The sequence below is a fragment of the Prionailurus bengalensis genome, chromosome C1 (genome assembly GCF_016509475.1).
Source record: "Prionailurus bengalensis isolate Pbe53 chromosome C1, Fcat_Pben_1.1_paternal_pri, whole genome shotgun sequence".
Lineage (NCBI taxonomy): Eukaryota > Metazoa > Chordata > Mammalia > Carnivora > Felidae > Prionailurus > Prionailurus bengalensis.
Genome location: NC_057345.1, coordinates 5671809 through 5696698, shown reverse-complemented (window position 1 = coordinate 5696698; position 24890 = coordinate 5671809). Strand labels below are relative to the sequence as shown.

At 50.1% G+C, this 24890-nt stretch overlaps 1 long non-coding RNA gene across 2 annotated transcripts; it reads right to left on the bottom strand.

Annotated features, from left to right (window-relative positions):
• Positions 1-314: 314 nt before the first annotated feature.
• On the bottom strand, positions 315-24890 carry LOC122479893. 2 transcript variants are annotated; one of them, XR_006296464.1, is made up of 4 exons: positions 24738-24890; positions 22368-22456; positions 7844-7925; positions 315-2538 (listed from the first exon to the last, which is right to left on the bottom strand). It is a non-coding gene; the product is annotated as an uncharacterized LOC122479893 (long non-coding RNA). The 2 variants fall into 2 exon arrangements; XR_006296465.1 differs by lacking the exon at positions 7844-7925 and having other exon boundaries at positions 24738-24889.

Sequence of the window (24890 nt, the reverse complement as noted above, 5' to 3'; positions counted from 1 at the left end):
TTTCAGCCATAAAATATGCTCAAACACCTACTCCTTCTCCCCCTCCCCATCTTCCACAAAGTCCCACCCTCCAGGGGTGGGCCGCCCCCCTTCCTCCCCCCCCTGGGTACACTCTCTGAAGCTCGGTCGGCTTGCGCCCTGCTCTCTCCTCAACGTGTTCTTTTTAAAACAAGGAGATCTTTATATCATTTTAAACTTAAAGAAGCCTCAAGAATATTACAAAGAGCCCCCCCCAGCCCTTCGACCAGATTCCCCTCTCCTGACCATGTGGTAGCATTTCCTTCATCATCGTCTGTCTCTCTAGATGTTTCTTCCCAAACCATTTGCAAGTAAATTGCAGACCTCGTGTCTCCCTCTCCCTAAATACTCGGCTGTGTTTTCACCAAGGCCAAGGACATTAAAGGCAGAGCTAACAAAAGAAAGACTTTTGGGGGATGCCCAGTGACCTCGCAGGAGATGCCCAGTCCGGTGGCCTGGCAGGGTTCATTGGGCTTGACCTTTCTGCCTCTTGGTCTCTGCCTCTGCCTCTCTGTCTCTCACTTCTCAGAGGTGGGTCTCTCCAGGGTCCAGCTTTCTGTGTCATTTTGCAGACTATCTCTGGAGGAGGCCATGGGCTCCCAGGAAGTCAGCTGTCACCGAATCTTCAGCCTGGGTCCCCCTTCTACCAGAATGTCCACGGCTTTCCAGGAAGTGATGCCCGAATACCGTTCTCCCACTCACTGCTATGCCCCAGACAAGTCATAAAACCCGAGTCCTGGCCTCTGACCCACGCCCTCTCCCACCTCCCTCCGCTGGGCGCTCCGACAGAATCCCCCTCACCTTTGAATTCTGTGGCCTCCCCCCACCCCCTCCCTCCTCCCTTCCTGCAGACTCGGCTTCCCAGAGCCCCTCACCTACCCATTGTCTCAGCACGGATGTGGACAAGGCCGTTGTAACAAATAGGCCTCCGATGCACCGGCTTAACTGAGAGACGGATCTCTCCGTTTTTCCTGCAACAGCCAGGCCGAGTGGCTGGCAAGGAGGCTCTGCTCCCCTGTCTCACTCTTTGCCTTCCTGTCCCGTTTCAGGACATTGGACTCATCACTGGTTGCAGCTGGGTCCCTGACAAGCTTGTCGGCCCAGAGAAGGGGAAGGGGAGGTGAGGGGCCACGCCGGTGTTTTAAGGCCCTACCAGTAAGTGCATACCTGACCCCAGCGGACACTGGCAGGAGCTTGGTCAGACAGCCCCACCGGCTGCCGGGCAGGCTGGGAAATGTAGTTTTGAGCCAGGTAGGCCCGTGCCCTCCTCCCCCATAGTCACGGGCTCTGTGAGAGACCCGAGGCAAACATTTATTGGGCACTTAGTGTGTGCCAGGCTCTATGATGGCCATTGTCCCAACATCAATCCTTTTAATCTGCACAGGTGTCTCAGCAACATGGAGACGGCTAGGAAGGGGCTTAGGTAGAATGGAGACCTTCTAAGGAATGTTCTACCAAAGTCCTCACACTTGGGGCCCGGACTTAGATTATTTTCTTTGCGTGTCTGTCTCTCCCCTCCGCGATCTCCCAAGTACAGGCTTGATCAATGTTATGCTAAGTGGTCAGGCAGAGTGGGAGTTTTAAGGGAGCTCGTGAAAATGACATAATGTCACCTCGTTGGCAGTGCTCGGTTATCCCCCTGGGTCCACTGCGTGGTAAGTAGCTCTCAAGCCCTGTAAGAGGTCAGGCAGAGTCTGGATGCCCACCTCAGGAAGATTACATGGGATCAGATGAGTCCTGAAACCCTGGCAACCCTAACATGCTGTATTTCTCTGCCACTCAATCCCGATAATTCAGAGTGTGTTTGTGCCTCCAGGCGGCAAACCTGTTCCCTTGTTCAGGTACCGAGCACATCGGCATGTCCTAAGAGGGCTCTTGCCACGTGCGTCCTGGGAGGAGGAGACGGGTAGGAAACACATCGACACGCAAGTCAACAACAGCGCAGACCGAGACGAAAGCTAGGAACGGCATGAAATAAATAGGACAAGCGCATGCGTGAGGACCAGGGAAAGCCTCTCTGAGCAGGTGACCATTCGGTGGAGACCTCTACAAGGGAAGGGGCAGCCCGGAAGACCGAGCCCAGGGCTGGAGTGTCTGAGGTTCCCCCAAAGCAGCCAGGGAGGCGGAGCGGCTGGGGCTGGAGAGAGGTAAGAAGGCAAGTCAAAGCAGGCGACATAGCCAGGGGCTGGGGCCCGTTCCAACGGGCAGAGAGATAGGTCTCACTCTGTTATGAGTGGGGCGGTGATGCAATTCTACTTAGATTGTGAGACGATTGTTCCAGCCGCTGCATAGGAGGTGGGTTTGGTAGAGCCAGAGTGGAAACGAGGCACATGATGAGAAGATCTTTGAACGGTCCTCCTCCGGAGAACTGACAGGGGCCTCGAGCGGGGTGATGGTCACGGAGCCAGAAGTGGTGGGTCTGTGTTTCGTGGGTGGCCCACAGGCCTTGCTGAGAGTGCTTCTCTGTGGGTAGCTGCCGTCTCCTTTTCTCTTACGTATCGATACTCAGTCGTTACACCCCTGGAATAGAGGAATCACAACACAGGACCTGCGTGGTGATCAGTGTGACCTCCTACCTCCCAGGTGCTCTAAAGCTACGTCTTGTCTCTGGCTTTGCAGATAACGCTCATGGTGGGGCTCATCACGTTGGCCTTCATCACTCTTTGGGTAATAATAATTCCCGGAGAGAATCATGGACACTGGCCCTGCTTCCTTCACACCCGGTCCCATTGGAGAGACCGACAGTGAACAAGTAAACACACAAGTCTGACATGGCACGTATGTGGAGAGGTACACAGTACCAGGAAGACCCACAAGGGGGGCTTTGACCCACCGGGAGCAGTAAAGGAAGGCTTTGAGGAAGGGACTACAGGAACTGAAACTGGAAGGAAGGAAGGGGTGGGGGTGGAGAGCACATGGACAGAGTCAGTAGCATGTGCAAAAGCTCTGGGGCATGAGGGTCAGAGTTCCTTCCAAGAACCTTTACTGAGCAGATAACAAGGTAAGTGGGAGGGGACAAGAGTGTTTGTATCCGAAGTCGGAGACATTCCTTTACCATCTCTGGGTCATCTGTGCGGATGAGGAAGCGGGTCAGAGACTTGGAAAACAGAAAGGAGTTGATAAAGGCATTCGAGCAACATTCCCAGACTATTCCTGATTTGAGGGCAGCTTGTATTGCTAAAAATGCCTATTTAACTTAGAGGTGGTGAGTCCTATTAGAAGCCAGTGGTTTATACGAATGACCCAAGTTCTTTTGGAATCTCTCCGCTAGCCCAACATTAAGAGACCATATAGGATCAGTCCAGCATTTATAAGCACCCATGGCACTGACATCCTTGGATAAGATTCCTGAGTAATGCTAATCAATCCCACAAAAGGAGAGGAAACCAGTTATTCAGCTATTGTTTTATCCTTGTGCAAATTCCAGGGCAGTCCAAAGGCTGCCCCAAACTATTCAAGGGAGAGCTTCCGTATCTCCAGATCCAGAGACCTTGCCTACTAAATTTTTCTTTATGAAAGAAAGAAAGAAAGAAAGAAAGAAAGAAAGAAGAAAGAAAGAAGGAAGGAAGGAAAGAAAAAGAAAAAGAAAAAGAAAGAAAGAAAAAATGGATGGGGCGCCTGCGTGGCTCAGTCGGTTAAGCGTCTGACTTCAGCTCACGTCATGATCCCGCGGTTGTGAGTTCCAGCCCCTTGTCGGACTCTGTGCTGACAGCTCGGAGCCTGGAGCCTGAAGTGCCCACCACAACACAGATGGCTTTCTCTTCATTTTTTTTTTTTTCTTTTACTATCACCTTGGAGCACCTGGAAGAAAGTAGGCCCAACTTCCCACCCACTCCTGCCCTGCTTTTTAAAAGAGCTCCCTGGGGAGAAGTTGCCACATGACAGAAGTCGTGAGATGCCTGCCAGTTAGAAAAAAGTTCTTATAACCCGAAGCAGTGTGTGTGCAAAAGCAAAACCAAAACACAAACAAAGAAAGGGGGGAGGAAGGGGCCTCGACACATACTGCTTTAAAACCAAAATAGTTTGTCTCGATAAAAAGATCACTGGGACCTGATTTAAAAGAGAAGAAAAAATTCAAGCAGAGTCATGGCACAAAAATTAAGTTTTTTTAAAAAAAGACACGTAAGATGGAGACCAAAAGGGGGGGCGGGCAGGTGGGAGGTGTGTTCGTGTTCAGTTTCAGATGTGTGAAAGTGTTGATAGATACCAATATCCCCTAGCCTTCAACCCTGGGAATTTATCTCTAGGAAATAATCTGAATGATTAAAGTGAGCCGTATCGACACAGATGTTCACTGTCTTATTATTTGCGATATTTTAAAGAAGGAAGACTTTTTTTCTGGGGAGAATGGGAATGGGGTGTTATGTGTCAGTCAAATGGTCCAAAGGCATTCAGAGTGTGTGAAGGTGTGGAGGGGGGGTTAAGAGTGGGAGGACCAGGGGTAAGGTGGTGGTGAGCTGGTCTAGATAAGAGATGAGGAAGGCCTAAGGCTGTAGCCTCGAGGTTAGAGAGGAGAGATTAGCCAAAGAGATATTTAAAGGGTCATCTAAGCGTGCACCGGGAGAGGAAGGGAAGATTCTGGAATGCTACTCAGTGGATGAGGGTGGATGGTGACGTAACCAAGGAGGATGGAGAAAACAGGTGAATGAGTCTGGTGTCTATCTGTCTGATCAGGGGCTGGGGGCGCTGGAGTGAAGGGGTGGAGCTCTGTTTGGGGTATGCTAAGCTTGAACTAGCCAAGGAATAGCAAGGCAATGACGTTCAGGAGGAGGCCATGGAAAATGTGGGTCTGGGCTGAGAGACAAAGGTGGCTGGAGATAAACGGTGATAAATAAACGTTTCCCCAAAGAAAGGCGAGGTCATCGGTGGCTTCCTCCTTTCTTTCTCTTGGTCTTCATCCTGTTGGGTCTTTCAGAGTAGCCATGCAGTTGACCGTCTTCTGGAAGGTCTCTCTTCCGTGAGTCCTTGAACACACACATTCCTTCCTTTTTCTTACTTTCACACTTGCTTCTTTCCTTTTCATTTTAAAAATTATTGAAAAGTAAATATTTCTCCCCCAAGTAACCTAGGACGCACAGCTAATTAAAAAGAAAAATTAGGGGCGCCTGGGGGGCTCAGTCGGCTGGGCGTCCGACTTCAGCTCAGGTCACGATCTCACAGTCTGTGAGTTCGAGCCCCGCGTCGGGCTCTGTGCTGACAGCTCGGAGCCTGGAGCCTGCTTCAATTTTGTGTCTCTCTCTCTCTGTTTGCCCCTACCCTGCTCGCACTCTTGGTCTCTCATAAATAAATAAATGTTTAAAAAAGTTAAAAAAAAAAAAGAAAAATTAAAGTCACAAAGCATTTTGCTGTGTATTCTTACTTACCCCGCAAGTGCTAATTGGTCAGGTCTCTTCCCCATCACACACACTGAGCACACACTCTTCCAGTGATCGCTCATCACAATTAAAATGGAATAATTCTTTGGATTGTCCCTTCTCTAAAAAGCTGAGTAGTTAATGAATGTACTCACATAAACGCGTTTTTACCGAAAGTGTATTTTCCTTGTGCACGGATGCGTCATGAATAGTCTTCGCAGGTTCCTGTCAATCTGCAAGAGCCTTTTTGCTGCTACCTGGTGTTGAATTTAGCTGTATGGCTGAGCCCAAATTTATCTCAATCCCTTGTTATGGGACAATTGAAGTATTTCCAGTTTTTCTCTAATCTCCTGCTTTCGACATCTTTATATATAAGTCTCTGCCTGCTTCTTTGATGGTCTTTTTAAAAAATTTTTAAGGTTATTTATTTTGAGAGAGAGAGAGAGAGAGAGAGAATTCCAAGCAGGTTCGACACAGTCAGTGCAGAATCCGACGCCAACCTCGAACTCAGAAACCGCGAGGTCGTGACCTGAGGCAAAATCGAGAGTCGGATGCTTAACCAATGGAGCCACCCAGGCAACCCCAGTGTCAGGTTTTCACTGGGTCCCAACCAAACTAGTCACAAGTTCCTCCGCCCACTAAATCCTGAATTGTTCTAAGCCGGTTTCCACTGTCCCGTGTCTGTTTGCAGCCTGGGCAAACCCTGCCTGCACCCCACCCCAGCCTGGCTTCCAGCGCCCGCCTCTGGGTCCACCTTCCGTCTGTCTGTCCTCTCCCTTGCCCACTTCTCTGCGGTGGCCCCACCGCTGGGACAGACACCGGTCCCCAGCGCCCCCAGTCTGGCTCAAACGTGCCTCCTGGAATCAGTCTCCTCTGACCCACTCCTGGAACATTCTACCCCCCTCCCCTGAGCCCCACACGTGGTGTGCCCTCCACTTCATGACGTGGACGGTGCAGTCCACCCCAACGCTGGGCCCTTTGGGACAACAGATGCCCTTCTCTGCTCACCTCTGCGCCCACCACCCCTGTCCCCCCCGCCCGGCTCCCGCCACAAACCCGCAATATTTGTTTGTTAACGGCACTGTTAATAAATAACATTCCTCTGGGATTTGGATGTACACAAGTTCACCCACGGGCCAAAGGTGATCATTTACCTGTCCTGTGACTTATTCTGAAAAGGACGGAGCCTGGAACCGGCTGCCATGCCCCTCACCAGGGCTGATGTGTCCCTAGATGCCCCGCACACGTGTAGCGACTGTGCTGTGACCAGTGCCCGTGACCGTGCGCGCGGCGGGCACGGGGTGCACATCGTGTGCGTCTTTCTCACCCAGGCGAAGGCGGGACGGCGGAGGGGACAGTGCTTGCCCACCCTTGCTCTGGGGCAGGGTCACCGAGTGGCCCCACAAAGGGAGGGGTGGCGCCCGGCCGCGCTCTCCTGCCTTTCTTTCCCAGAGGCATGTAAGTTTCAAGGAAATCTGTTTCGTCCTGTTCAGAAAGATGAGGCAACCCGTCTAGAAAGGAAGCGGGGAGTTGCCTTCCTGCTACAAGCTAAGGAATGTCACGTCGCTTCAGTGTTCTTCACATTCCCAGAAATCCGTCTTGGTTGAAAAGGAGGCAGATGACTCAGTGTGTTCGTTCCCCTGGCTGTCGACAGATTAACCGCCGAGCCCGAGTGGTGCTCCTGGGGACGGGCTGGTGGAAAGTGATTGCCGAGAGGGCGCGTCCCCGCATGGGGGCGGGGGGGGGGGGCTGCCGTGGTCCCCGGCCGTGTGGGGACGAACCCAGTAAACACCGTATAGTTTTCTCAAAGCTGGAATGGGTGGCCCTGGGTCCACATCGCGTTCCTGGGAGCTCTGAGCTATCTGGATGTGCCTGACCAAACCCCCGTGAATTCAGTCATGGTTCTGATTATTTGCTTTGCAGAACTGGGGGTTTGTGTGTGTGTGTGTGTGTGTGTGGGCGGGGGGGAGTCTGTCCTTAGAACGGGTTCCTGTAAATGATCCCTCTCCTTTTTTTTTTTTTTTTTTTTTTGGAAAACGTGAAGGTTTATTCTCACTTGGTTCCTCCCTCCTTCATTCTCCAAATTAAGCCTTCTTCTAGCAGAGAGACCTGGAAAATTATTTCAAGGGCAAGAATTTGGCAACTGTCCCTGAAAACGAAGCACATGCTTTGCAGGGGTTTTATGACCTTCCAGAAGGGCAGCCACCTGTTCCTTCCCACCCACCTCCGGGCGCCTGGCTACGGGGCTAATGAGCCATGAGACGGGACCAGTTGCCAGCCTTTCCTGCACAGGCTCTGAGTTTTTCAGGGGCCTCCTCTGACCCGCAGTCCACAGGCGCCCCACCCGCATCCTGCCAACCCGTCGGTAGTCACTGGTCCAAGGCCAATAGCCAAAAGCAATGCTGAGCCGTGGACACCTCCCACGGTATTTCGGTTTGCAAACTTATATGTCCAAACATATATTTACTCACCTGGAAGAGAGAAAACTCGGATTTCCCAAGGTTGCAGATAAGAACCTCACACCCACCAAGGCAGCCCTGGCTCCAAAGAATCCTTAAGATTCCACCGAACAAAACCTAGTTAGTGATGCGGATCCAGGGAGGAGGCAGGTGGGTGCCACCCTGTGCCCCCAGCGTATCCCAACATCTCGTAAGCTGACGATCACAGAAACTCTCCCTGCTCCGTGACGCCACGATTCTTGCCCATGCGGCCCTTCTGGATCACCCACCCTCGTGGTGGGGGCCTTAAAGCCCCTTGGATATGAATACAAGGCAGTGGCGTGGAGGCCAGAGGCCAAGGGCTTGGGGCTACACAGACCAAGGATGGCTGAGACAGAGTCCACCCCAAATCTGTCATGGCCCGGGTCGTGATGGACAGGAGCTGGAGGTCCTCCAGGAAAAGCTGTAGCCAAAGGCTTTTGGGAAGAAAGGCAGACACACTCAAGGCATCCCCAGCTGACCTGAGCCTGTCATCCCCCAGGGCCATTGCACCTCTGGCCACGTCCTGCTTCCTGGTCATGTGGCAGTGAAACACACAGGGCCCTGTGCTCAGAGGGGACCTGTGCATGGGGTTTACTTTTCCGTGATCATGATCTTGAACTTTTTTTTTAAGTTTATTTATTTATTTTGAGAGAAAGAGAGAGAAAGCAAGCAGGGGGGAAAGGCAGAGAGAGGGAGTGGGGGGTGGAGAGAGAGAGAGAGAGAGAGAGAGAGAGAGAGAATCCCAAGCAGGCTCTGCACTGTCAGCAGGGAGCCCGACATGGTGCTTGAACCCACGAACCTCGAGATCATGACCCGAGTGGAAACCGAGAGTTGGGCGCTTAACCAACGGAGCCACCCAGGCGCCCCTGGGCTTGAACTTCTTAATAATTTTCTTCCTGACCTTGCGATAGATAATGCAGGATCCCTACTGTCCTGGCCACAGAGATCTTTTTAAATAATTCTCGGTGGTGGAAAAACAATGGAAAAGGACTTAGGTTTGACGTGCCATTCCATGATCCAGCTTTACCGTGTGAGAAATTTCACGGCATCTCGGATCCTGGGCTTGGTGGGCGGTGAAGGCAAAGTCAAATCAGAAACAAAAAAATTAGGGGCGCCTGGGTGGCTCAGTCGGTTAAGCATCCGACTTCGGCTCAGGTCATGATCTTACGGTCCGTGAGTTCGAGCCCCGCGTCGGGCTCTGTGCTGACGGCTCAGAGCCTGGAGCCTGTTTCAGATTCTGTGTCTCCCTCTCTCTGACCCTCCTCCGTTCATGCTCTGTCTCTCCCTGTCTCAAAAATAAGTAAATATTAAAAAAAAATTAAAAAAAAATAAACATAAAAATTACTGAGACCCTCTCTGTGACAACGTGCCATAACTGTTGCTCCCTTTAGAAGGCTTTCTCGTGGAGAGGTGGATCGAAACACAAAGCTTCACGTGCCGTCGTATCCCAGATGAGCCAACATCGTGTTGACCCCAGAGCCTACCGTGGGCTGCTGACGCACAGCTACACCAGGGGTGCACGGCAGAGCCTACATATAGTTACTGTTCTCCAAAATACCACAGAAGTACGTCTAGAAAGGGCACAAGGGGGTTCCGGATCGGTGGCTGACGTGTCCTCCTCCAGATCAGCACGTAAGTACACAGTCACCTGGGAGAGGCGTGTCCCAGACGTAAAAATCTCCACCAAGGAGTTCTTGGGAACACTAACTGCATCCCCACCGCCGTCCGGGCAAAACCTCTTCCGGGCTGCAGATGAGGAACTCGGTCCGTCCAAACGTCAGGGACCTTTTCCCTCTACCCAAATCTGTGGCAGACGGTTTTTCCGCCCATAAGAAGGAGACTCATGCTCAAAATTCCCTGCCTTACTTGTATTACTTCTCCCTAAAGCGGGACGCGGGTTCTAAGAAACCGTGGTATCGCCTTACTGCACGTGCCGATACATTTTACAATTTGGGACAGAAAGTTAGTGTCCACACGGGGATCCGCGGTGATGGCTCGCGAGATTTCCACGTTGTGACAAATATGTTTCTGCACTTGAGACTTTTCGTTTGGAGGGCTAGAAAGGGGTTTTGAGGAAGTTGAGGATCTCGCCGTTTCTATCTGGCCCCCTCCAAGTTGATGAATTACCCTCGGTTGTGAGAGAGTCGTAGCTCTTTGCCTTGTTACCTGGGATGGGCCGGTGTTTTAAAACAACTCGCCGGGCCCCAGTGAGCAAAGTCGTCTTTGGCGACGGAGCGCAGTTGGGATTTCAGAAATCCTGTTACTTTAGAGTGTCAGGCTGGCCCAGGAAAAGGGCCAGACAGCTGTGGGGAAAGTATATGAGCGGGAGGTAATCGTCAGGAAAATTAACAAAAGGCTTCACGGATTGTGTCATAACAGATGCTGAAAACAGTTAAAATCGCACATGTTGTTATTCCTTCTGGTTCAGGCTCAGACAGTGAAGTTAGCGATGAAGGAATTTCCTCCTTGACTCCGAACAAAGCTGGGATACAGGTCCAGGGTCTCTTGAAAGAATAGAAGACAGAAGCTTCCCGTCTGGCCTTCATTAACCTGCAATCTCATAGCAGGTACAGCAGTCTGGGGCAAATACCTGACGGAAAGCAAGAGGCGACTCTCTTCTCCTCAAAGGTGTGAGTGGTAGAGACCCCAAGGTCTACTTAGCCAGGATCTAGCCAGTTCCAGGCCCAAGCTGCTCTCCCTATTGACACATTCTGGAAAAGCAACTAAACCTTCTGGTCCACGAGTTTTCCCAGGCGCAAAGTCAGAAGAAAAGATCTCGACCTGTTTCATAGAACTGTTTCAAGGAAAGCACAACCATGGGTATCATGCGAGAAAGATTTCACTCGTAGCTAATTGTTACGTAAATGCCTAAGACTGCCAGGCCCCTGGGGTAAAGTTGCAGCCTCTAGGCCAGTTCACCTGTTTGGAATCTCTTGTCGGGCATTAGCAAATGGCCCTTGTGGGAGCCTTCGACACATAAAAGTATATGCGAACTAGAATGTACAGTGTGATTGCTAGAGACTGAACTTGCCGCAATTTGGGGCTGAATAAGGAAGCAAGTACTTCTGTGTGCTTCCTTGGCCCATTATAAAGTCTTCTTGGTTTTTTACAGATACATTTCATCTGCAAATGGCCCGATGGGCCGGGTACAGTTATCACCTAGTATTTCCTCCATCTTACAGATGACGAAAATGAGACACCCAGGGGCTTTCCTCTTTCCCTCGATCATGGATCAGAATGTTTTACAGCTAGAAGGAGTTTCAGGGATGTTCTAGGTGTTCCTCATTTTATAAACAGCGGGTCCCCGAGCTGAGCGGTACCACGTTTTCCGACTCGGAGCACTGTTCACAGGAATCGCTTAGCTCGACCCGTCTACAGCCCGGTGCGTCAGCCCTGGTCACTATTCCCACCACGGGGCAGATGAAAGAACATTCTTCTTCGGACTTGGCTGCGATGTGTCTTTTTGCAGAAGGCACCCTTACCGGCGGAATGCCAGAGGGCCACGCGTGGGGTGGGACCCTCGGTCTGCGGGTGGGAAAGTCGGCCAACCGTCGTCTGTGATTTCCCGAGTTAGCATTTTGTGACCTGCACCGCAATCTCACGAAACAGGCATCTACGGAAAATGCAGAGAATGCAAACAACTTCTCCCAAGGGTGGCCATTCCCCAGATTCTCCCAACCCCGGGTTCCAAGGCTCGCCTTCTTGCCGCTGTCCCTAAGGCATTGTCCTGGGCTGGTGACCAAGGCAAAGCCTTGAAAGTCTGGAATGGACTCCTGAAACTGGAGGGTAGGCTAGAAGGAACAAGCAAGGAGCCAGTTCAGAGACGGGGGCGGGCCCAAGGGAGGCAGACCCAAGTGGAGGCCAAGGCTGGGAACCTGGGCCCCGGAGCGACACGTTCCCCTGGCCCTCTGTCCTGAGCAAACCCAGCGCCGGTTACTTGTTGACTGATGGGGCCTTGACTCTGCGATCTAGCGGCCCTCCTGACTTCTACCAGAATGTTTTAGGCTGACTCAACCGCCTCGCAAGCTCCTTTTAGCACACAACAGCTGGTCACTGAGCCGGGGCACGTAACCCCCTGGACATCTGAAAGACTCGTGCCCGCCTGGCTCTGAGGCTGCCTCCCTCACTTCCCAGCCACATCCACTTGGGCAGGTCCCGGAGCCTCTGGGTGTCTCATCTTCCTCGTCTGTAAGTGGAGGGAGTACTAGGTGATAGCTGTACCCGTCCCATCGGGCCATTTGCAGATGAAACGAGTCCGTCCACATGGAAGCACCTGGCACGGAGCTGGCGCATAGTAGGTGCTCAGGTGCCCACACCGGGTGGTTGTCACCGGCTCCTGCACACATCCCTCCCAGCCCCGGGCGGCGCTCCCCTGAAGGGACCTCACCAGGACCTCATCCAGGCTGAGGACACTCTGCCTTCTGAGTCAGGCCATTCCATTTTTGGACTGCTCTGACTAAGAACATTCTTCCTTATGTTCAGCCCTGTCCACCTCCCTGCAACTCCCACTCACTGGTCCCGGCTGTGCCAGAAGGCAAATGTCAAAAAAATATTCTTGAAAGAGAGGACATAGAATGTAAATAATAATGGAAGAATCGGGTTGAGGCATTACAGCCACCGCCCCCCCTCCCCCAGCCATTCCCACAGCTAAGCACAGATGGGGTGGGGGGGGTGGGGGGAGTCAGACCTTCCAGTTGAATTTGAAAACCGGCAAAAAGTGCCTCGCTCCTCTGTGCTTCCTTTAGAAATGCACGAAAACAACCTTTTCCTCCATTTTTTTTTCCAGACCCAGAATGTGCTGTCAGACTGCCGTGAGACCGAATGTGCAAAGATGATAATCACAAGGGCTGCTGCGGAGACGTGACCTGACCTCACTTAATACGTGCCGTCCACCCCGTAATCACTGTGCATCCAAGGGGGTGTGCCCCAGGAGCAGGTGACTCGTGGCAGACCTCCTGTTTGCAGAGCCTTTCTGGCGTCAGTTGTGCGATCACGACCCGCGTGTCCCTTTCCCGCCTTCGTGGCATGTGCCAGGAGGGCAGACGAATGCAGACATCTTTTCCTCTGCAGATTTGACAGCTCAGCTCTCCAGCGACTGAATGATTCAAACCATTTCAAATGATTTGAAATAGAGCTTTTTAGTATTGCAGGATGCGAAAGTTCCGGAGACCTGTTGCACAAGCCCGTGAGTACACCGAACGCTTACCGAACCACAGACTTAGGAATGACTCAGATGGTAAGTCCAAGGCTACGTGCTTTCCACCACAAGAAAAAGGCGTATTCAGGGCGAAATATACAGATGAAATCATATGACAAGGTGGCCTCAAAAGGTACCAGAGGAGGCAAAAGTTCATCACGCTGTAGATGTACGACTTGTGCACTTTTCTGTAACGTTAGACCTCGTTGGAAAGTGTACGTACACGGGGCCCCTGGGGGGCTCAGTCGGTGGAGCGTCCGACTTCGGCTCAGGTCATGATGTCGCGGTTCGTGAGTTCGAGCCCCGCGTCGGGCTCTGCGCTGACAGCTCAGAGCCTGGAGCCTGCTTCGGATTCTGTGTGTGCGTGTGTGTGTGTGTGTGTGTGTGTGTGTCTTAAAAATAAACAAACATTAAAAAACTTGGAAAAGCGTCCATACAAGAAATAATAACAGAGGAGAAAGATGCAAAGGGGCCATGGTGGGAACAAGTTCATCCATAGGCTGGCACCTGCAGAAGTTGGGTGGGCACCGGGTCTATGCTTGTGTGTTTGTAGTTTTTCATAAAAAAAAAAAAAGAAAGAAAGAAAGAAACGCACAGAACATTTAAAATGCTAGAAAAAAATGACTTGAGCATTTCAAGCATAAATCAGTGAAAACTCAGGGCACGGGCTGGGACTCCCCGTGGGTGACTTGGGTCCACAGCTCTTGGTGGTAGACCCGTCACATTATGTTTCGAAGCCAAACGTCATCTGGCCGGGCAGGTGCAGTGGGAGTACCACTCCCAGAGCCCGCCAAGTCCCCATGCCTGTGGGAGCCTCCTGCCACCTCGCGCTGTCCCTTGGGCTGAGCCCCCTTCCCTCACCGTGGGACCATCCGATCCGTCTCCCTCCTCGAGCCTAAAACAAAAAAGCTTCTTAGCCCCACCCTCCCCAGGGGTCCTGGCTGGATGAGGCTCAGACCTCTCAAAATCAACCAGGGGTTTGGGAAGGAAACGGTCTGCCTTTAGGCAAACGCCCAGGCGGTGGGTCTGGACTTAATCCTCACCAGGTCACAGCAGCTAAGACCCCCAGGGCTCAGGAGGCCACGTGCTCACTCCCTCTCCGGGTCTCCAGGGACGGCCCAGAGTACGCCTCCCGGGCAGGCCGGCTCCCAGCGGTGCCCCACGGAGTCAGGCTTGGGGTGGGAGCTGGGCCCAGGCCTGGCGGGCAGGGCCCCCCCCCCCCCCCCGCCTGGATTCTTCAGGGCTCAGAAAGAAAACCTTGTGTTTTCAATATGAGCCGGCCCCGATGCCTCCCTCTAGGTGGGTCCTACATCCCTTGCAATCAGGCAACCCAAAAAGCGGGGTCCCTGAGGCCTCCTGACATGGCTCCGGGGGCCACTGCCTCTAGAGCCGACCTCCCAAGGCTTCTGGAGGACAGCAGCGTCCAGCTCACCTGCTGCTGCCTTCCTCCCTGCACCTGGCGGAGGGGCCAAAGGTTCTGGCCTTGAACCTCTGTGCTCTGCCCTTCCAGGGTCACAGCTGCTGGTTTAACAAGGGCACGAACTCCTTCCTGAATCACCAAGGGACACTGACTGACTCAGCGTCCAGACGGCCGTCCCGGACCCTCCCTCCACCCGGAGCCCTGGCTCCGCCATCTCGCTGCCCGTGTTGGCCCCGGGGTCCCCTCCTCACTCACCCAGCTCCCAGATCCTAAGTCACGGGAGCCCCAGGGGGACGCAGGGCTGTCTGCCCCTCCAAGTCATTCTTTTACCCACCTGTCACTTTCTTGCACGAGAAACCTGCAGCTCCCACGACCAGAGCCTTTTACGCGGGCCCCCAGCGCCTCTCCCCACCTGCTGTCAGAAAACACTGACAGGGAAGTCGAACCCACGGGGGGACTCCCCTCGAGGGTGCCGCGCACCCCTAACTGTGGGATTGCAGAACCCAGGGGCTTGGCGAGGGGCCAGGTCAGCTCCAAACGCTCTCTGGGGAGCCTTCCCTTTTCTCTGGGTGCTTCCACCACCTGGGCCACTCACTACTCAGCGTTGTTTCCCCAGCCTGGACTCAGTCTCCAGCAAGTATTTTATTGACTACCTGCTATGTGCCGGGTGCCGGGCTAGACGGCGGTCACCCTGGTGACGCTGAAATATAAAGGGGACGGAGGTCACCGAGCTCCCCCTTGGGTGCCACGCAGCGTCCGGCGTGCAGATTTGGACTCATCTGATCCTCAACACAGACCCGGCTGGTCCTCAGAAAACCCGGTGAAATGGGTGCCCGCATCATCGGGTTTCCCAGATGAACAGATGAACAGAAGTGCCCGAGGTCGCCAGCCTCCAGCCCGTGTCCCTGCAGAGCACGTCTAGCAGAGGGCAGGGCGGTGAAGGGGGTTGTGGACAAACAGGTGGCCCTATGGGGGTACAGAAGGAAGCGTGTGAGAAGGGCCCCCGGCCCAGCGCAGGAGGGGCGGTGGGGAGGTGACCGCCGGACAGAAGGAGGCCAGGCGAGCAAGGTGTGTGTGCAAGCAAGGTGAGCGAGAGGACCCAGGGCTGTCCTCCGTCCTCGGTTCGGTCCCGGACACAGGAAGCTACAAAAGACGATATGGGGACAATGGATGAAATTCGAATACGGACTGTGGATTGGATACTAGCTTTCTGTGTACGTCAAGTTTCTTGATTTTGATCATCGTGCTGTGGTTGTGTGCGAGAATGCTTTAGTTATTAGGAAACACACACTGAAGTATACAGGGCACAGTGCCTCCCACCTACCTACTTTCAGAGGGTTCAGAGACAATATGCACCTGTGCGTCTGTGTGTGTGTGTGTGTGTATATACGCGTGTATGTGTGGCTGTGTGAGTGGAGAGAGCTGGAAAGAGAGACAGACGATGGTACGGCAAACAGGCAAAGTGTGAACGAGTGAATCTGGGTAAAGGGTATGTGAGAGTTCCTTGTACTCTTGTAACTCTTCAGCAAATTTGAAATTATTCAAAAATTCAAAGTTACCAAGAACATATGAACGTAAACAGCAGTACAGCAAACTATAAAAACCAAACAGTCCCCATCAAATACGTTGGAGGGATTGCCTGCAGGAAGGAGAGGGTGCAGGGGGAAAAAGGATGAGAATGGAGGGCACCAAATGAAAGAAGGGAGTAGAGAGAGGGATGGAGGGAGAGAGAGAGGGAAGGACAGAGGAAAGGAAGAAAGGAGGCAGAGGATGGAGGTAGGGATGGAGGGAAGGGAGGGATGAAGGGAGGAAGGGAGGAAGGAAGGAAAGAAGAAGGAAGGAGGAAGGGAAGGAGAATCAGAGAGAAGAAAGAGAAAGCCTGGGTCCTTGGAGCTCCTTCCTTCTCCAGACTTCCTCTTTTCATCTCCAGAGGATGGCTCCCAAGTCCTCCTCTCTGCCCGGGTCAAGCATGCCAGTCCTGCAGGCAGAATTGCTTGGCACAGGACACTCCCACTGTTAACTACGATGCCCAGCCCCAGTCACCCCTCCCCCTCCTTCCCAGTGGCCCTACTTTCCCGGGGGGATGGGCAGCATGGCTCCCCCAGGCTCCAGCTCCCTCTCTTCTTCCCTTCATCCAAGCTGCAGCCAGGTCTCACTCTGTCTTCCTTTGACCTGTTCCTCTCCATCTCCTTTTCTGTTCCAGCGCTCAGAACCTCACCGGGTGGCCTCCTGCCCGGGCTCATCCCCCCACCCCCAGTCTGTGCACCTGCTGTTCAGAGACATTTGCGGCCCGCCCCGCGTCCCTGTAACATGGCCACTCTCCCGCATGTAATCCAAGAATACACTCTACCTCAATCCACTCTCTCCCGTCTCTGATTTTTTCACAAGTATTTGTCTCAGCCTCCAGCTTTATCAAAAGTCCTTGGAAGCAGGCGCCTGTCCTACCTGGACATCGATTTTCCCCCTTGTGGTGCCTTGCGTGTGACTGGATGCCTGGCAGGGGGAGTATAATAGACGCCTAGTCCATTAAAGGGTTTTTTCTCATTTCTGAGTAATTCAGTTATTCCAAAAGACATTCTGATGCTCATCTCCCGTATTTGGAATAACAGCAGAAGACGAGAAAGGGCATGATCAGGACCCTAGGGCAGTTTGGGGTCCCTCCTCCGGGTGCCCCAATGTCAGAGGCAAAGGGCCTCAGGATCTCTCCTAAGGCTCTGCTAAAAACCTGCCCCTCTCGGAACTAGAGTCCGGTTCTGAACAGCTCTGTATTTCCATGTTCCTGATGGAAAGGGTCGAGAAACTTACGGTGTGGCTTTTAGAATATACATTTATTTTTTGTGACTGTTCCAAAGCTTACCCCAACTTAAAACACACTCCCAAATCGGGTGCTGCCTCTGAGACGCCTCGTTTCCCAGCCCAAGACCTATGCTTTTTGGTATGGCCACAAACAGCAATGGATTCTGTTTCTGGTTTGCTTCAAAAACAACTCTAATGGCCCAGTCACTGTCCAAACAAGGAAGGGGCCGGGGGGGTAAGCCCACTTCTGTCATCATCGGAAGTCAAGTCACTAGCTAAATGTCTCACCAACCCCAGTCCATATATTTAATTCCTTGTTTCTTGATATTTCATAATTTCAGCTCATAAAAGAGACCATGATGTAATGCCTAATAAATGCCAGGGTAGCCTTTTCGAGAAGCAACACCAGGCAGGGTGCCTGAGCCAAGTTTGTTCAGGCAAGGGTTCAGGTATCTGTCGTCATGTTTCATCGGAGAGGCGGCTTCACAAACAGGGTTCGAAGAGGTTTTGATCTATCTGGACTTCAGAGCCTGGTGGTTTGACCCCACACAAGATGGGCTCGCTAGGATGTCTATGTCACTGGGGGAACAGGTACCAAAACAGGTACGTCCTCCCAGGGCCAATGATATCAAGGACCACTTCCTGTGAATGGATTCTTTTTTTTTTTTTTTTTTACTATAATGTAAACTTCCTGTTGCGATTTTCACTAATTTCCTCTTGTCCAGTTCTCAGGGGAGCCGGTCTACCGGTTCGTCATAATTCTCTGCACAACGTTTTGGCTTTTCCATATGAGCATAGCGTGATGGGTCTTGGCTCTCCGTGGACCATCTGCTCTGAGTTGTTTGTCGAGGTGTGATGAGTTTTTCTCCCTAATTCCCAACCAGGTTCTCTGTTTTCTTTTGAAATTAGAACACATCCTGGCTATTCACAGATCCAGAGGGAAGAGCCGCGCCTTGGCCATAGAAGGGTGTTCGAACTGTGATTTAGGCCCATCAGATGCTATATTCAGAACAACCGGCGGGGTGAACCCCGTGCTGCCTCTCTTCCAAGATAGTAATCACGGGAGGAAGAAACCTCAGGGATTCTCAGGTCCAGCCTTCCGCTGCGTGGGCTTCCGTGGAGGCCCTAGTCATCCACAGTGATGGTTTTTAAGGACACAGGTGAGAGGCACGTCCAGAATTACCCACCAATGACTCCCCCTCCTCCTGACTTTCTGCTGAAATAACCCAACAAATGCATCTGGGGCGATGCTAGGCCCCTCTAAACCCCCACGCAGCCCTGGAGTCCCCTGGCACGGAAGCTGTCCAGGATGCAGGTGACTAGCAGAGAAGGGCCACTCGGGGCCTTTCGGGGAGTCAGATGGGCTCAGCAGAAGGGGCATCCACTGTGGCTGCGGGAAGCAGGGTCGGGTCCCAGGTGGCTTCAGTCTTCCTGGAGAGATTGCTTCCACCCCTCGCACCCCCTCTCCCATCATCCCCCTGGACTGCTAAAGAAAAATGACAATGCAGCTTTAAAATATCCCCTTCCCCCATTTTTGACTGGATCTAAATTAAATGCCCAGTAACCCAACCTTGTGGCTTTGAAACTTTGTTCAAGATTCCATTCACTTGAGGGCCCAGTATGTCCTGGGTTCTGTCCTGGGACTAGGGACAAGGTACCTGCTCTCATGAGCCCAGTCCAGGAGGGACCGGACTGCCAGATAAAATATTGCAAAGAATATTCTTCTACTAAGGAACTATCCAGAGTTTATCTGAGATCCACATTTAACTGGGTGTCCTGCTTTTCCATGTGTTAAATTTGGCCACCCTAAGCAGGGAAGGTAGACATGATGAGGGAGAGAAAAGCCCAGACGAGAGCCCCCAGCCCAAGGCTAAGTTGTGGGATCCTGGGAATGCAGTCTCCCTTACAATGGGTAAATCTTTTTGTTTTTAACATTCTTTTAACAACCTTTTGTTTTTAACATTCTCCCCTCACTTTTAAATATGTGCAAATGGCCTGACATTGCAAGACTGGTCCTGTGTCCTTTGCCTCTAAGGCTCCGTCTCCCCATTTCCCCCATCCTGCTGATCCTTTGCCCTCTGGCTTCTGTTGGGTTTGGCCAGAGAGCAGTTTGTGCAGGAGCCCAGTGACCAAAGGTTACAGCTCCTGCCTTGGGGCTTCTGGCTTCTCCGCACAGCTATTGTCTCTTTAGAGCCTGCGGTGGCCTCAGCCAGCCCTCCCCTCCCACCACCCTGCTTCAGCACCTAGCCCCGGTGCACGTCCCCATGGCAGGTAAATCCTGCTGAAATTTCCCGCTTTAGTTGAGGGACCCACTTCCTGCACAGAACCGGACTACACTAATAACAGCTGTCGTTTCTTGCGAAAATTAGCCTACAAACACAACACAAGTAACCCAAAGTCCCATTAGGATTTCTTGTTTTGTTTTGTTTTTAAAAATTGATGAAACGATTATAAAACTTGTTTGGAGCAAAAGTAGGAAGAATAGCCAAAACTTTTTTAATTTTTATTTTATGGAAAGTAATATTAAGAGGGAATTTGTCCTCTTAATTTTTAAAGCTTGGGGTCTTAAAACCTGGGGTTAAGCCACAGTAAATAACAGGTAACACAGAAGAGAAGGCTCAGAAGCAGACCCAAGTAAACATGGGAATTGAGTAGACGAGAAAAGATAGCATGCTAAATCTTCTTAAAAATATTATTCAATCAATAGTTTTGAGACGCCTCGTTCATGATTCAGAAAAAGGAGAGGAAAAAAAGCTAGATCCTACCTCATATTTTACACACACACACACACAAACAGCAAAAGGATAAAAGAGTTAATGTTTAAAAATATAATATTTGATGAATGCATAAGTAAATATTGTCATCATATCAGCATGAGAAAGAGATTTTTTAATGTTTTTATTTATTTTTGAGACAGAGAGAGACAGAGCATGAGCAGGGGAGGGGCAGAGAGAGGGGGGAGACACAGAATCTGAAGCAGGTTCCACGTTCTGAGCTGTCAGCACAGAACCCGACATGGGGCTCGAACTCATGGAGTGTGAGATCATGACCTGAGCTGAAGTCGGGCGCTCAACCGACTGAGCCACCCAGCCACCCCTAGAGAAAGAGCTTTCTATAGCATAGCAAGAACCATAATTTTTAAAATCCTGAGATTTGAAAAAAAATAAATAAAATTTAAACATCCTGAGGTTTGCATATATAAGTATTTATACTTCTGAATGCAAAAATGCCATAATCAAAGTTAAAAGACTGATAACAAGCATATTTTCTGCAAACATTAAAAAAAGTTATAGGTTAAATTATATAAAGAGGCCTTTTAAATCAATAAAAAAAGATTAATTCTCCAATAGAAAAACAGACAAAGACTGTGGCTAGGTAGCTTTCTAAAAATGACTGATAGGTTACCAAGATGTGTTTCATCACATTAATGATCAAAGATATTCAAATTAAAATAAGATTTTTTTTTTGGACAATCATATTTACAATGTTTAAATATAAGAGCCCTTGTGGATAAGGATATGGGAGGAAACACACTGGCAGGATATTTCTGGAAAGATACTTGGCAATATTCATCAAAGATCTCAGAAAGAGAGGGGGGCAACTGGGTGGCTCTTCGGGTCTAACTCCTGATTTTGGCTCAGGTCATGATCTCATGGCCTGTGGGTTCAATCCTTGCATCGGGCTTTGCGCTGATGGTGAGGACAAGAATCCTCTTTGGGTTCTCACCGAGTGTTATGTCCACTTGCCCATGTGCCCCCAGTCCCTAACACAGTGTCTGACAAATAATCTAAACTCACTATCTTCAGATTAATCGATTTCTGGAGGCTTTGAACCTTCAAAACTTCCTTAAGAGGCATACTTTTATTAATTAATTTATTTATTTTGAGAGAGAGAGAGCAGGGGTAGCAGCAGAGAGAGAGGGAGGGAGCCAGCATGAGGCCTGATGCGGGGCTCAAACTCACGAACCATAAGATCATGACCTGATCCAAAACCAAGGTTGGAATGCTTAACTGACTGAGCCACCCAGGCGCCCCAAGAAGCATAATTTTATTCAAAAGTCTTTCTTCTTTTTCAGACCTCCATAGATATGGAGGTCATATGTTTGCATTCTTCCATTAAAAACCCTTCACATTCTTGATAAAGTAATCAAGATGCCTCTTAGTCAACTGTTTTATTAACAAAACCACTCTGGTTCGCTTAACTACTCACAAAAAAAAAAAAGAAAGAAAGAAAGAAAAAAAAAAAGAAAGAAAAGAAAAGAAAAAAAATCTATGGTCAATCTACACCCTGTCCAGTGTCTATATGTCATTGTCAACTCTCGCTGGGTATCACATTTCATAAGTGTTTGACTGATGCAATACACGGGTAATATGATTACTCTCCAAATCATACTGGTTGTTATTGTTTGTAATGTCAACTGTTACTCATGTTGTGGTCATCCGTGGGCCCATGCTCTTTACCTTCCTACCTTGGATTTAGTTATTCCCTATTCGCTATTCTAATGAGTACATTTTCTTCTATAACTTTTGTCTTGCAATTCTCCACTAAGTTTCATAATTTTTAAGATAATGTTACATCTCATTCCTGTTTTACAGAAACGTTTGCTCCTAAAGGTTCAGTGAATACAATTTGGCCAGATCTTGAGGGTCCGGTCATCAAAACCAATATTTGACCTGGCATAAATAACTTCCATAAAATAAACTTCGAGGATATAACAGAATATCTGAAATTTTACTTCAAACATTCAAGAATGAGAGCTTTTAAAATTTGATAGCCATATTTTAAAGGTTTAACATTACAGTGTGGAAAAGTCTCTCAGGGATGCCAACGGTATCTCTTTCATAGGCACAGTTACAATATTAAAAAAAGGTGCTCACGGGTGCCTGGGTGGCTCAGTCGGTTGAGCCTCTGACTTTTGGTTTCAGCTCACGTCATGGTCCCGGGTTCACGGGATCAAGCCCCACACTGAGCTCTGCATTGGACGTGGAGCCTGCTTGGGATTCTCTCTTTCTCCTTCTGCCCCTCTCCCCTGCTCATGTGTGTTCTCTCTCTCTCTCTGTCAAATATAAATAAATAAATAAATAAATAAATAAAGTGCTCACCTCCCGTTGCCAATAGAATAGCACATAATGTTTCTCTTCTCTCCAACACCGTGTTCATTTATTCACACTTTTTATATTCTCAGCTATGCCTGGAGACAAGATAAGTTATCATTAATATATTATACATGAGTTTAGAGACTTTTTCTCCTGGTGAAACTTGGCTGTTAGGCTGGTAATTCACCCTACAAGACGTGGAGACTTCCCAAGTGGGGCTTCTCTTGAAAGGCTCATCACCTAGATGGATTTTACTATAAATTATGGTCCTTAAATATTTTGCTTAATGTTATGAATGCAAGTCGCCAAAGCGATCCCACGATGAGAACCGCAAAACAATCTAATCTCTCTTGCTCTGTTTTGTACAGTTATTTACATTTTTATAGACCTTGTTGCCACAACGCTCTTTTTAAAGTTATCTAGCCAACACACGTCCCCTGTTCACGTTCAGTGTCGACCTACTTCCCTATTTTTTTATTTTTCGAGTGTCATCATTTTTGCGCATAAAATTAACATCTCACGTCATCAATTACTACAGCATCTTTTTCTTGCAACAACCATTATGCATTGATGGTTCAGCTGACAGAATTTTAAGATAAAGAGCACCTAGAAGATATTTTCCTCAAGGAGCATCTAAAATACGCATGTTTTGGGGCGCCTGGGTGGCTCAGTCGGTTAAGCGGCCGACTTCGGCTCAGGTCATGATTTTGTGGTCCGTGAGTTCGAGCCCCGTGTCGGGCTCTGTGCTGACAGCTCGGAGCCTGGAGCCTGTTTCGGATTCTGTGTCTCCCTCTCTCTGACCCTCCCCTGTTCATGCTCTGTCTCTCCCTGTCTCAAAAATACATAAAAAACGTTAAAAAAATTTTTTAAAAATATGCATATTTTGAAAGGGAGTGTATCAATACTAACACAGCATTCTAATTGTCTTACTTATATTCCTGACATTAAGCTCATGGGTCACGGTGGCCGCCTTTGTGATTACACACAAGGTCAGGGATGTCAGAAATGATGTGTGGAGGGCAGGCGTGTGGCTCCTCTGTCAAAGTCAAAGCCACAGTGCAGATTTGGGGCAAATACTAGAGCCAATGCTAAATTTTGGTGCAACCCTGTATCGTCAAAGAGTGTGGACTGTGGAAACAGGTGGCCTGGGTTTGCCTCCTGATTCTGCCACTTACCGGCGGTGTGGACTTGGATGAGTTCCTCTGTCTCCCCGTCCATAAAACGGGGATAATAGGTTGTGGTGCTTGAAAGAGTGCCTGTCATATAGCTAGTGTAAGCGTATAAGTATTTGCTGCTGCCGTTCTTATTACTAACTGGTATCCGTGAACCTTAACTCATGATTTGTTGCCTTCGGTAAATTATTCTCAAAAGGAAAGAAAAGAGAGAAACCAGGCAACAAGAAACAAGTGACTGGAGCACAGAGACCTTCCGTGTCGTTTAGAAAATTTTGTAAGAGTATAAATAACAGAGTTCATCACAATTCTCTCTCATCCTTTACCCTATATAATAAGGGTTTTTAGTTAGCTGAACAAATGTTTAATAACTTAATTATGGGAACTGTCAAACCTACGCGAAGATAGATCAGTGTAAGGAACCACATGTGCCCACCCCCAACTTCCACGATGAGCGACCCCCCGGCTTCCTGTTTCCCTGGGCGCATTTGATCAGAATCCCCAAATCCCTAGCATCACTGGTCGCGTGCCAGACAGGGCAGCGCGGAGCCAGCTGTTCCACAAAATCACACCGTCTAAGGTGTGATGGCTTTTAACTTATCTGAGAGATGGAAGGAAGGAGGGAGTAGGAATTTAGCCCCTGGTCCAAGTGTTTACGCTAAAGAATCATTTTTCACACTGTTGATTCACATTCTGTTCCAACTCTTGATAATAGAAGAGGCTCAAATCACTTCAGCTGATTTCGGTCTTAGGTGTGCTCACAAGTGTCAAATACTTCTGCGGCCCCCAGATCAAACAAACGCTCAAAACACTCCGATGTCAATGGACCAAACACAGACTCTTAATGGTGGCCTCATCTGGCTGCCTCAATGCGTTCATCTGCCAAGTCACCCACACCCTCCGGCCTAGAGAACCGGTCCCCATAGCGCCCTTCAGGCTTGGTCATATCCCGGCCTCCTTAGAAAATGTTTTAGGCACATTTAAGGGTGAGCAGATGGGGATGCTGGCAGCCAGGTGCCCGGAGTCAACAGGTCTATCAGCCATGGGAAGCCTGGGTGCCTTGCATGACGGTTGGGAAGCTGTTCGCTGTAGTTAGTGCTTGATATATACTGACTTAATCCTTACAATTCCCCTGCAAAGAAGGCATCAGCATCCTCTATTCACAGTCGAAAACACTGAAGCACAGAGAGCTGAAGCCACTTACCCGTGATCACACAGCCAGAAAGTGGCAGCCATTGCCGGCACAGGATCCTGGGCACTATCGGTCTCTCTAGGAAATCTTCCCTCATTGCCACGTTTCCAACTTAGCCCCACCATGACATGCACGAAAGCCCAAACGTATGGCCTCTTCTCCCAC